Source organism: Protopterus annectens, chromosome 6.part1, assembly GCF_019279795.1.
Source record: "Protopterus annectens isolate FY-2018-M chromosome 6.part1, PAN1.0, whole genome shotgun sequence".
Lineage (NCBI taxonomy): Eukaryota > Metazoa > Chordata > Ceratodontiformes > Protopteridae > Protopterus > Protopterus annectens.
Genome location: NC_056738.1, coordinates 148,619,848 through 148,633,255, shown reverse-complemented (window position 1 = coordinate 148,633,255; position 13,408 = coordinate 148,619,848). Strand labels below are relative to the sequence as shown.

At 37.1% G+C, this 13,408-nt stretch overlaps 1 protein-coding gene across 3 annotated transcripts in view; it reads left to right on the top strand.

The window, feature by feature from the left end:
* Nucleotides 1-1,890: 1,890 nt before the first annotated feature.
* LOC122805436 (dehydrogenase/reductase SDR family member 9-like) overlaps nucleotides 1,891-13,408 on the top strand; it is a 520,557-nt gene continuing 509,039 nt past the window's right edge. Inside the window, exon 1 of one of the 3 annotated variants that reach the window (XM_044075585.1) lies at nucleotides 1,891-2,008. The gene's annotated coding sequence lies outside the window, so the exon portion shown is untranslated. The remainder of the gene's footprint in view (nucleotides 2,009-13,408) is intronic. The other 2 variants (XM_044075583.1, XM_044075576.1) reach the window with 2 other exon arrangements.

Genomic DNA, 13,408 nt, shown 5'->3' with positions numbered 1-13,408 from the left:
TCGATTTCACTGCTTTGCTCTACCCCATTGATATATATTAATCCCGTAGCAATGATCCTCATGACGTGCATAGTGCAGCTGTATGATGGAGATGAATGAATAATGGGACCATTACTGCAGGGTAGTCTCCCATCCTCCTGACATGGGACTGTGTAATTACTGGATCTGTAACCCCTATACCATTTGATGGATTCCGTCTGAATATAGTTGGAGTTTGATATTCTGCTATGAAATGGATGAATACTCTGTTTTCCATAGTGTTGATATGATTTAATTTTTGCATTGCTTTGCATTTCTTGTATGAATCTGACTTACATATTTTGGGTTTAAGCCTGTTTTGGGGAGGGGGGCATTTTTTGGTGTAGTGTCTTTGTCTTCTTTATTGTGTTAACAAAATAGTAAAAATAGAATGAAAAAGAAATGAGCATTCAGATTGCTCTCTTTCATGGTCAGATTTCCTCTCGAAGGGCAAGGGCTGTAGAATACATTCTTGCACATTGTGTGATATTACATACCTCTCAACCTCTTAGGGCAAGAATTTTGGATAATGGGGGGAGGTACAATTAGGGAGAGACTTAAGTATTGTTCTCATAAACTTACTTGCTAGAATAGCAGGTTTTGTATTAGCTTGCATTTTCTGAAGTATATAAAGTCTGTCATTATTTAGTGACTTCAATCTTCAAAAACTTGTCATAAAACTACAAAATTTATTAGGAATAGAGCGAAATATTAGGCAAACATCAGCACATTCTGTGAAATTCTGGATGATTGAGAAGTATAAATGCTTGCTGTAGGAACATCTGTCTGAGGATTGACCCTCATCTTATTCAGGCAGCCCCTTCATATGTGTAAGTCCTGCAGAAATGGTCATTATTTATAAAGCTACTCTAAAGCTGAGTCAGTGGTCCCTGTTATTGGATAATTTGATATTTTAATTGCTTATTTACAGGTGTTATATATGAGAAGGATTCAGTAATCACTGTAGAATTCTGAGGTTGTGCTGCATAGAATGAAATCTTAATCTGTTTTAATTTCAGAATAAAATAAGTTTATGGATTTTATGCATGTTATTTCTTTTTCAGTGTAAGATCTGCTCTACTTTCTTATTAAGGAATGCGCTCTTTTAGTCACCAAATGATACAACTTATGTGGTTGGCTTGAATTTGACTCTCAGAGGTGCACTGCTAATGTCAGATATAAACACACAAAAACACTAACCACTGAAGACTGCAGTGTTAAAACAATGACTGAAGATTAAACACATGCATAATTTAATAAAGAACAGATAAAATCCTTCAAACAACAGGATGTAAATCCTCACAAACAGAATGAGCTCTTTTGGCTGTTGATTGAAGGATTTTATCTGTTCTTTATTAAATTGTGCTTGTGATTTTATTTGGATTTTATCTGCTGAACACACATTCTACTCTCTCTTCATGGTGATATTGCAGTCCTTGTGTTTAATCTAATGTCAGATATGATAGATATATGCATGACTAAACACAGATATGGATATGTCAATACCTGAATTCTGAACACAGCCCTGTGCTCAACCTGCAGTGTCACATGCTTGACAACTGCAGACAGAATTCTCAGTAGGACACATTCTGTTCCTTCTGGCCTGAGCTAGCATGCTAAGCAGGAACTATTGGAGACATGCAAGCAGTAATGTAAGAGGATGTGGAAATGGAAAAGAGTACTACAATGGCATGGTAGAGTTACCCTTTCATATACTAAGTAGAATGCATCTTATGCATGACTGCTTGTGTCATAGCTGCTGCATCCATCAAAACCTTGTTCATTGCCAACTGATGCAGAAACTATAGCCTCCCTTACAACATGCTGACTGACTCTAAACCTGCCATCAGTATTGGATCCTGCTATATGCAGGCAGGCATGACCACATCAGCAGGGTACTGAATACCACTTACATGTGTAGACAGCATGCAACACAAACTTGTCTAATGTGGAGCAGATGAATTTGAGTCTTATGCTCCCTTCAGGTTTGGTATGCCACTTCTGTAAACAATGTAGCTATATTGACATTTTTTTTACTTTGAAACATTTGACTGTAACTTTCAGTATTAAGGGCAGGTATAATTGTGACAGTATATGCATGGTGCATTTGGTTAAGTGCTAAAGTTGTGACAGTTTTTATATAGTTAAATCTACTAGAACATTAGGAAAGTGTACTTATGAACATAATCTGGATATAAAAATAAAGATAGAAATAATGCCTTGCACAGGTATTTAGTACATTGTACTGATTTTAAAAAGTCTGACTTTGAATTAATAGATCAAGTTCATTAAGGTATAAGAGAGGGTGACTTTAACAGTCTGTTAGAGGTTAAGAAGGTGCAATGTTGTTGCTTTTAGCAGATAAGCCTCTTGGCTTAAATGATTCCATCAATATAAAATGCGTTTTAAAAAAACTAGAGGTTATTTCTAATATATTTTAATGTAAACTTAATTTGTGTGGTGTCTTTATATTTCATGTTTTATGTTATTTTTACAATAATTTTATGTTTAAAAAATCTTAGCAGTTGTGAGCTGTCAGGTGATTGGGATAATGTGGATTGCATTTATTTAAAGCACTGAGGTAAACTGATGAGTGCTTGTGCTGAAGAGGTTCATGTGTAATTTGTGGAATGAAAGTGTTCAAAGTTTATTAAATTGCTACGTTCATCTTGGCTGGTTTGCTGGACGTTTTTTTAGTTTTGTATATCCAGTCATGGAAGTTATATTCTTTATTTTTTTTTTTTTAGTAGTCTTCCCAGAACTGGTATTTTTTTCTATATTTTACCTTATGTAATGATCAATTGTCCAGCTGAAAATGGGAAATATATTCAGTGCTGTAGAACAAATTCTGCTTAGAAGTGAAAAGCACTTGTGACTTTGGCAAAAGTGCATAATGCAGTAGTACAAACTACTGTGATCCATGGAAAGAAAAGTCATTTTTTTTCCTGCAGCCACATACACCTGTTTAGCTGTGGATAAATCTTTAACTGCTGGGATTGTTTACATAAGGACAAATTTGTTTTTCTGCAACCATTATATCTAGCAATATGGTACAGCTTCAACATATTGGAATGGTCATATGAGAAAATATGATTTTTTGCAGATATGTCCCCCCAGATCTTCCTTCTGGCTGTTATCAGCTTCTTCTGGATTGGTATCCATTCACTGTACTCCCTACACCCTGTAAGGAGCTTCCAAATATCCTTTGGAGATTTAAATAAAGGCAACTACACTCTTCATGTGACTAATTTCATGGCCCATAGTCACCCAGTGGACAAGCTGTTATGCAGACAGCCACAAAGTCAATGATTTTGCTAGCCTGATTTTCTACCTGTGTGTTCTTGCTATGGATATCTCTGAGGTAGGCTAAGCAATACTGGTCTAACTGAATTTGCAAGTTTCTGTGTGCTCCTGGTCTTGCTGGCATACCTTGGCACAGTGTCTAAGAGCTGTTAGGCATGGTCTAGTACATGCAATAAACTATGTTGCTAATGTACCTTTGCCTCTAGTAGAGTCAGTGCAGTACTGCCTTGGAATGCCTCCTTCACTCCTAGAGGGATGAGCTCCTGTTGGCCACTACTACTCACTTCTGCTGGCAAGTTCCTCCAGCACCTGGGCTACTATTTCAACTTTGCTCGTCTGAGCTGTTGAAATGGTTCTATCCCTCTGTGCAATGAAGCATACTTATATATGGGGAAATATGTAATTTCACAGCGGCTGTTACAATACATGTACTACAAATCTATGCTGTATAGACTTAGCTGTGGGGCATTGTCCATGTTACTGTAGACTACAGCACTTCTCAATTGCAATTTACTGGGGCAATATTGCGGTTTAACTGCTGAATGGTTTATAGGTTCACAGGTTTATAGGTAATTACTAGTATAGCTGTCTTTGAGGGCCATTTTAATTAACCTATTCCATTTGGTTAGAGATAGGCCTTACCAATCCCATGGTTGATAATTATATACTATCCCTAATGACAATAACTGCAATCATACCATAGATAATCTGAGGGAACACATGCATGGGATAAAGCATTTCAGAGCTGCCTCTGCCCATTTTTTATCTTTTCCGTCTATAGATCCAAGTTGTGCTTGAATATAGACAGGGATAAACTTTGTATTATATGGATGGGGAGTCTGTTCCAGAGCAGCAGTATCCTCTGTGAGATATACCTGTCCCTCCAAAACATTCTGTTGATTTTGTCGAAATGTTGCATGTTGATGTTGTTCTCTTGTTGTTTAATTCCATACATTAGTTACCAGAGGAGGGGGGTGCTGTAGTGTAGCTGTGAATGTACTGGATATGTTTGCCTTTTTCCCCATCTGCAGGATTGCAGTGGTGGGAATAGTACAGTACATTAATCTTTGTGGCAGGCTCTGTATAAATCTGTCACTACCATCCCTGCAAATGACGCTCTGTGGCAAGATCTGTACAGAGGTGGAAGTGACATATTTACTCTGTTCTGATTGTACTACCTCTAAAATAACACCGGCTGGGTGGAAAGAGTTGGAGTGAATATATATAGTGACTGGAGATATGAAAGGCAGACCTCTTCCATTAGGATGTTTAGGGGGTGTATCACACTTGCAAAAGCACAAGGCAGTGCTATCATTCAATATAAACAGGGATGGGTCAGATAAGTATTAGGATAATGTGTTTGACATGAGGAGCTTCAGAAAGCTAGGTTTGCATGTCATATGACTGTCACCCACGTTCTGAGCATCAGCAGTAATTAGGCACCTAACAAATATTATAGATTTGAACATGGCAGGTCTTTTAGTTATCTATATAGTGATGCTTTGTTAACCTTATTTAGTATCTCTACAAAGTTTCAAGAAACAAGTCCTTCCCTGAACCATACCAGACCATTCATCACTGGTTCTAGAATGACTTAGTGTTTTGGTGGTGAGAATAGGTCATTAAGAGTTATATAGATGGCTTTGCATGATATTATGTATGAGGCATTCTGGGCTCTCTGTCTATGACACAAATCAGATTGCAAAGGACCTACGCTATGTAGGGCATGCAGAAGAAGCAAAGGGATCAGGGTACAGAAATTACCTTTACATTCCAGAGATGTGTGCTGTGGATATTAAAACATACGTGGCAGGAATCACATGGGTTCCACAAGCATGTCCAGCATGAAAATTATATCCTGTCCTTGATGTTGCATATGCCTAGCTCACCTAACAGAGTACATAACTGACTACATCAGATCTGATGAAGTCTCTTGGATTTTTAATTGAGACGAAAGTGCTTTTCTCTTTTTAATAATAAAGTTTTCTGTGTGCTACAAGGAGAAGTGAACATGTGTTGCCTGCCTTATACTTAGTTGCTTCTGGATTTACTGGTTTACTCATTTTGGTACATATTGAACTCTGTCTTACGTATGTGTCTGTTATGTCTCTGCTTTTGAAGGCCATAGGTGGACCACAATATTTTGGATATGCATACCACCATTCAATATTGTAGCAAAACACAAACCTCTTAGCTTCCCTTAAGGACTCCTCTCGAACCTCTTAAAAGAACAAATCCAAAAACAAATGAAACAGAGTCCAAACTGGCCATAATCTTTTATTATAAAATGTAAGCACTTTCAGGTTAAAAAAACCTTCATCAGACAAACTTCACATAATCATGACAGTCTTTAAATATTAAAACATTTCTAAAAGCAACCAATTACTTTCTATAATTGACCCACCATTTCTTTAAGGCTGGTTTTAAAGGTACAGAACTATTTAACCCAGGTGGGTTGTCATCAGCCAACTGTATGATCCATCTTAACTCTTCATACTCTATATGGAAAATAAACATTTATTGGAAAAAAAGTGAACTGAGCATGCAATGTGGTGTAAGGCAGGCACTCACTGCATTTTCCATGAGCACATGAAATGTCATTTATATTTATTTATTTATTGGTCTTTGTTTACTCGGAAAGTCCAACTGGGTAGTATCCATTTTCAGCAGAGGCCCAGGGAGAAAAGCTGCATTTGCTTACATTGCATTATATTAAGTTCCAGTTAAACACAGAGTAGTTACATTTCTATTTACATTTATTCACAAACAGTAGTTACATTTATACATTCTAAGATTTTACAGAGGTGAAAGTTACTAAAGAGAAAGCTCACATGCAACTTAATGGATTGTACAGGCAGCAGTTATGTATAAAAATTGTTTTGTCATTTCAGTGAATGGCTGAGTGTATTCTGTTTAAGAAGAGTATTTAGAGAGTATCATACAGGGAAGACAAAGTCTCAACCTTGAGATGAGCATGTGCAGCACCAGGATTGTTAAGATGTTGTTATAGCAGTGATTTAAAACTATCGAGTTTGTCAGAGAGTTTTATCTGTGTGAGGATACGATTCCAGAGTTTAGCAATACATTGTGAGTAGAGCGAGTCTCCTGCACATTGTCTGACTTATTTGTAAGTAATAAGAATTTCTTACTTGAGAGGAGATCCCTTGCTGGGTAGTAGGTCAGTAATAAGTTATGTAGTGCAGGGCATTTTTGTGGATGATGAATGAGTTTGTGTGCCTCAGTTAGTTGTGAATTTGTCAGTTAGCTGCATGGTTCAAGCTAGTTTAATTACTTTAAGCTATACAATGGTGAGCCCTATGAGGGAGATTGGTGGCAAATTTAGCTACTTTATTGTTGCAGGGGGCAAGTTTCTTTCTTTGAGTATTGTTTAAGTTTGTTAGGATAGAAGTGGCATATAAGAGAGTCGGCAATAAGAAGATGGTGGCTAGAGTTTTTCTTGCAGTATGTGTAAGGAATCCATTAATCCTGTAATGGCAGCCTAGTTTCTGTTGAGTAGATTTAATGTTATGCAGTATGCCCGGTCAGCTCTTAGCGGGTGATAAAATTACCACCTCCACTAATGCTACTCCCAGAGGCTACCAGTGCAGCAGCTTTCAGGGCAGATCTACCGTATGCAGATGTGGTAGGTAGGGCAGGGGTTGTATAGGCAGTGCTGATAGCTTGGGGCCCTGAATTGCTAGGTGTTCATGCTGCAAACTGTGGAGGGATGGCGGGCCAATCTATAATGGTTGGTCTACCTCTCCATGCTGTATGTCAGTTTTTTAATCAGAAATGTATGGCAACAGAATATTTTTAAGGAATATAAAATACCCCCCCCCCCACAAAAAGAGAGAGAGAGAGAGAGAAGGGGTAGAGTAAGATAAAAAAAATAGATAATTAGATCCAGGGTATATCACATGGCTATATAAATTCAGAAAAGAAACAGTTATAATTATCAAGTCTATACAGCTTTGCCATATCCAGGTATGATGTGAGGGTCTTACTTTGTTGTACCATTAATCAAATGCACTGCTATGATATCGTAAATACAACTATTTATTCCAGTATTGCCACATTGCATACAATTAGGACAATTATTTGGCTTATAGTAAGACCCAATGCCTACGCACCCCTTGTCTCTCTGAGGTGAGTTAAGGTCTCCTGGTGTACCTCCTGGTTTATTGCAATGTCTTTAGCAGCTGTACAACATAGAAGAAGAGAAGAGACATGAAAGCATATTAAATAACAGACTTGGCTGTGTATTGAATTCTATATCATTTAATACCGATGTGTCAGTACACTAACACAACTAAGGCATGTCAGCAGTTTTAAACTCATCCTCCCATCAGCTAAGGAGGTCCTTCTTGCACCATTTCAGGTCACTATAGTAGTGATGACAATGGTCTCCAGTGTGTGGGATGCCACTTGCACTAGACACAGCCTTGGCTAATCTGTTCAAAGCCTCTGTCTTATACTACAACCCAGTATAGTCTCCCTGCAGCAGCCTACAGCTATAGCACTTCATAATGAGTGCCACAAAAACCCTGGACTCCTCAACACCCCACTTCTGTGTGCAAAATTTAGCACCATTATCTCCCACACCAGCCATGCCTGAATAAGCAACTCTAATTCTGAAAACAAGAACCGGCAGTCGAACTTTTAAAAACAAAAACACAGGTTCAGCAAGCTTTAAATCCACCCAAATAGTAGAATAAAGCTCTACGTTCACTCGTATCATGGAGTCAGGCTGTTCAAGAACTCACAAAAGAGCAATAAAGGACAAACAAGTCCACAGATTTAATAAAAAGTTTAGAGCGCTTTTCGTTTGCCTCAATCGGCTAAACTTCATCAGAAACATATTAAAGTGAGCTACAATTCCAATTTATACAAACAGCTGGTTAATAATTAACAAATTACACATCTTGCAGATTGCCTCATTTTAAAGGCAAACCAGTTCATGAAAACTGCAGCAACTCTAAACACAATAATAAAGGATGTTAAATAAGAAAGAAGTGACTGATATAAAAAGAATAACAGTCACAAATATCTAAAAATATAAAATATAAAAAAATACTGCATAACTCTGAATTCACTGTAGTATAACAACAACAATACATAAAGAACCGACTTAAAATAAACAAAGTTAAACATCCGCAGATGTTTAATTTTGTTATACTACAATAGAACTCTCTATGGGGTAATTAGCAGCAGGTACTGAGATACCTTAGGTGGCTGACACTAGCCAACTTCCTATAGCAAAGCAACATTTTTACTTCTTTAAACTTTTTAATTTTAAAATACTACTAATGGAACAAGAATCATCCAAACCAGGTGGATTATAGCCATTAAGTCTAACCTGCCAAGTTAGTTCAAGCTCCTCTAATTTCAAGGGTCTAGGCCCACCCTTACTGTCAGCCTTTACTTGATCTATAATAATAAATTTAAACGCATGCTCTTGGTTAGTGAAAACGTGTTTAGCTAAGGCATTTTCCAGTTTCTGTTTCTTAATCGCATATTGGTGTTCATATATCCTGTCACGGAGCCTCTGCTCCATTTTTCCTATGTAGAAAGCAGGGCACATTTTACACCTAACCAAATAAACAACAAAACTAGAGTTACAGTTAAATTTGTCCTTGATTTTACACTGTAAGCCATTGATGTTAAAACTTAGTCACATCCACAAATTTGCAGTAGTTACAACTTTCACATTTCTTCATGCCATTACAACGAACAGTAGGAGTGATGGTCTTCAAATTCATCCCTCTTCTAAAAATTACTCTAGGGAAATCATCCAGTTTAGCATATATGTTGGAATTAGTTTTAAATAATTCCCAATTCTTCTGCAAAACTTTGATGCATGAGTTATTATGTAAAGTATAAGTGGTGATGAAACTTAAATTATTTTCTTTAACTCTACTGTTTTGAGTGTCAGGACTCCGCATCAGATTTGCAACAGTACCACTACTATTAGACATAGTAGGGGCACTTCTGATTTTGAGAAGTGGCAAATACACCTTATCAAATCTTTTAATTTTTACTTCATTGATAAGGTCATCCAAAAGGGATTCTTGGTAACCATGATGGATGAACATGCTCCTAAGCAGAGAACATTCTTCAAGAAAGTCATCCTCCAACGTTATCATTCTTGAAGCCCTCACTAATTGGCCCTTTAAAACTGACCTCTTTTGATAAAAAGGATGACTACTTGAAAAATGGAGGAACGTGTTTGAATACGTAATTTTTCTGTAAATCTTAGCTACGAAACTCTCTAACTCGTAGTTTTTAGCCAAACAGATGTCCACATATGCTATGGTATCTGTGTTAAATGTAGACGTAAATTGTAAAAATTGTGTAGTACTATTAAAGTATTCTAACACGTTAGAACCCATACATTCATCTCCATTGATTAAAATAAATATATCATCGAGGTAACATGTTTACAAAATCAAAGAGTCACAGAAAGTGTTGTTCTTAAACACAAATTCTGACTCCCAATGGGCCATGATGAGGTTTGCAATACTAGCTCCGCACGGTGACCCCATAGCTACCCCCACTTTTTGAAGGTAGAATTGGTCCTGAAACATGAAAAAAATTATTAGACAATACTAAGTCTATAAGTTCAGTAACCAAACTAATCTCAACTGCTGGAGCTTTGTTTTTACTAAGCATTAAGTCAACCATTCGATGGCTATAGTGTGAGGAATACAAGTGTATAAGTCTTTCACATCAATAGTGTGGAAATTATAGTTGGCATTAAATTCAAGGGCCTCAATCTTCTTCAAAAATGACCATGAGTCTTTGCAAATTTGATTCTCATGGACTAGGTATTTTTGAAGTATCGCATCCACTACTTTACTACAGGAATAAGTAGGTGAACCTCGACCATCAACAAGTGGTATCAATGGTGGGTCAACCAAATTCTTGTGTATCTTAGGGATGCCAAAAATAAACAGGTATCTAGGGTAAGCTGTTGACAGGTATTTGTAAATACTTTGTTCAATTCTACCTTCGATATACAGGTCCTCAATACAATTTTTAATCAAGCTATAAGCTTTATTCACCTCTGAACATGAACTTACTTCGTAGGAAATGGTGTTCAATAGTACATTCATACGTTCTTGGTAACCACCATTGTCAAAAACTACCAGTCCCCCTCCCTTGTCTGGTTTGCAAAACCGTAAACCTTGAGTTTTAATATATGACAAGAATTCACGTTCTTCCTTACTCATGTTGTAAGAAGACCTATACTTGTACATATTCCTTACCACATGTCGGATGTCTAACTCGCAAATTTGTTCAAACATTTGCAAAACTGGGTTCAGAGGGGGATTATACGTACTAGGAATGTGAAATTTGTCATGATCCACAGTGTTCAAGACATTATCCATTATTAAATTAAAGTTCAACTTCCTAGTGAACATTTTAATATCAACAATAGTATTAACCACATTTATTGGTTGAGATGGAACAAAGTTGAGGCCCTTAGACAGGAATTCTACAATTTCTGCACTAATCTCGATGGATGAAAAATTATATAATTTAAAGTCACATGCTTTATTCATGACAATTACTGGATGTTGCTGGGCATCATGTCTGTCCAAAGAGATATAACAATCAAAATCCAGTTGTTGGTCATGTTGCATACTCAACAAAGGAACTGTGAAGTCATTAATAGTCATACATATTGCATTGTGATGTTGAATGCAGGATATCAAGTCCTGTTCTTGTTGAATTTTTGTTGTTTGTTCCTGTGTTGATACGATTGAAAATTGTTCTGCTTTGGCCTGGCACCCAAATTGGGACCATGCCGAAAATTCTGCTGTTGCTGAGGGTAGCTATTATCTTTATGGCCTTGGTGAGCACTTCGTAATCTATCACTCCATCGGGTTTCACCTTGGTCAGCCGGAAAACTATTGTTGTTAGAAGCACTGTTATTACTGGAAGTCAGACTATCACTTATACCTTCATTAGAATGTAACCCCACATTAGAATCACCACTACAGTTATTACTGGTGAGAATGATGTTTGGAGACTTGCTCAGTTGGCCAGGAATAGTGTGTTTTTTTCTCCAAACCTGGACAGGCGAAGGATCAGGATAAGCAGTACCTGAAGCATACGCCTTGCTGTCCCTTTCTAATTTTTTGAGTTTATTCATCCTCAGTTTAGTCATGTAATGGTCAATGCTAGTAAATACACAACCGTACTCATATTTGTATCTGTTGAACTCCAAATCAAGTTGAATGCTTTTGTCAAGATCAGTCACTAGGTGAGATAACTCATCACACCCACAAACTATAATATTTAATCATTAATTCAAGGAGTTTGAAACCTTGCCAATCAAAAAGTTTGACTAAATCATTGTGGAATGGAGAGTTAGCTTCCGATCCTGCAGGGTATGAGTGGCGCAGTAACCCTTTCGGCACCACTCTACGTGAAAGACATTCATGAAAATACGCAATTTCTAATTGCAATTTCCTTAACTTAATTAAATGAATGTCAAACGTTTTCAGCTTTGATACAATATTATTAGTAGGTGAATTACTACCTTGATCCATAATTTTGCTGTTGTTGTCATTACGAAACTCCTGTGAGAAAGAAAAACATCTGCTATCCACAAAGCCAATGAAGCCGCAGCACTAAAACCTTCCGTCCTGGTCTGTGCTGCTATGACTGGTTGTGGACGGTTATCCTGTTGAGTTACTATCACAGGAACTGTGGAGTTCGACTTACTTACTTCCTCTGGATGTGACCCAATACACAAATCCAAATTAAAAACTGTTAGCACTCCACACAATGCTTCATGAGGCGTTGCAACATTGTAATCTGGGTTGGTAAGTCTTGGTGTACTTTCCACGGTATTATGTGGTCTAAATACTCTGTCCGTTGATCCATTCTCTAAACTATTGGCGTGTGCTCTAAGGTCCGCTAGAGCATTGCAACCAGTCATATTCTCCTGTGTGGCCGTTCTCATCTCCGTACAGTAACTATGAACAGGCGAGAGATGTTGTCGAGCTGCTGCAGGTACTAAAGTTAGAGACTGGCAGATGATTCTTGTTCCATTAGTAGTATTTTAAAATTAAAAAGTTTAAAGAAGTAAAAATTTTGCTTTGCTATAGGAAGTTGGCTAGTGTCAGCCACCTAAGGTATGTCAGTACCTGCTGTTAAATGCCCCATAGAGAGTTCTATTAGTAGTATAACAAAATTAAACATCCGCAGATGTTTAACTTTGTTTATTTTAACTGGGTTCTTTATGTATTGTTGTTGTTATACTACAGTGAATTCAGAGTTATGCAGTATTTTTTATATTTTATATTTTTAGATATTTGTGACTGTTATTCTTTTTATATCAGTCACTTCTTTCTTATTTAACATTCTTTATTATTGTGTTTAGAGTTGCTGCAGTTTTCATGAACTGGTTTGCCTTTAAAATGAGGCAATGTGCAAGATGTGTAATTGGCTAATTATTAACCAGCTGTTTGTATAAATTGGAATTGTAGCTCACGTTAATATGTTTCTGATGAAGTTTAGCCAATTGAGGCAAATAAAAAGCACTTTAAACTTTTTATTAAATCTGTGGACTTGTTTGTCCTTTATTGCTCTTTTGTGAGTTTTTGAACAGCCTGACTTCACGATACGAGTGAACGTAGAGCTTTATTCTACTATTTGGGTGGATTTATAGCTTGCTGAACTCTAATTCTGAATTGGTGCCAAATTCCAATCTCATATTTAACAGCTAGAGCGCAAGCAGACGCAACTATGACAACTGCATTTGCACAATAGAAAGTAGAGACAAGTATTTGCAAACAAAGAGAACGTTATTTTATCAAACGGCAATGAATGTGTGAAACAAGGCAATGAGATTTGCCATGTCTAATGCAAAACCTATTCATACTTTTTCAGATGGTCAACACTGACAGGCTCAATGGCTTTGATTGTTATCTCTTGTGTTTTGGAGGTTAAATAGGATGTCTTGGCACATAACATTCTGGAATTACACACTGTAAAGGGTTAGCTAGCCAATGTGGGAATCAAACCCAAAGAAGACATGACACATACATTTCAAGCAAGGTGATTATTAGCCAGTGCT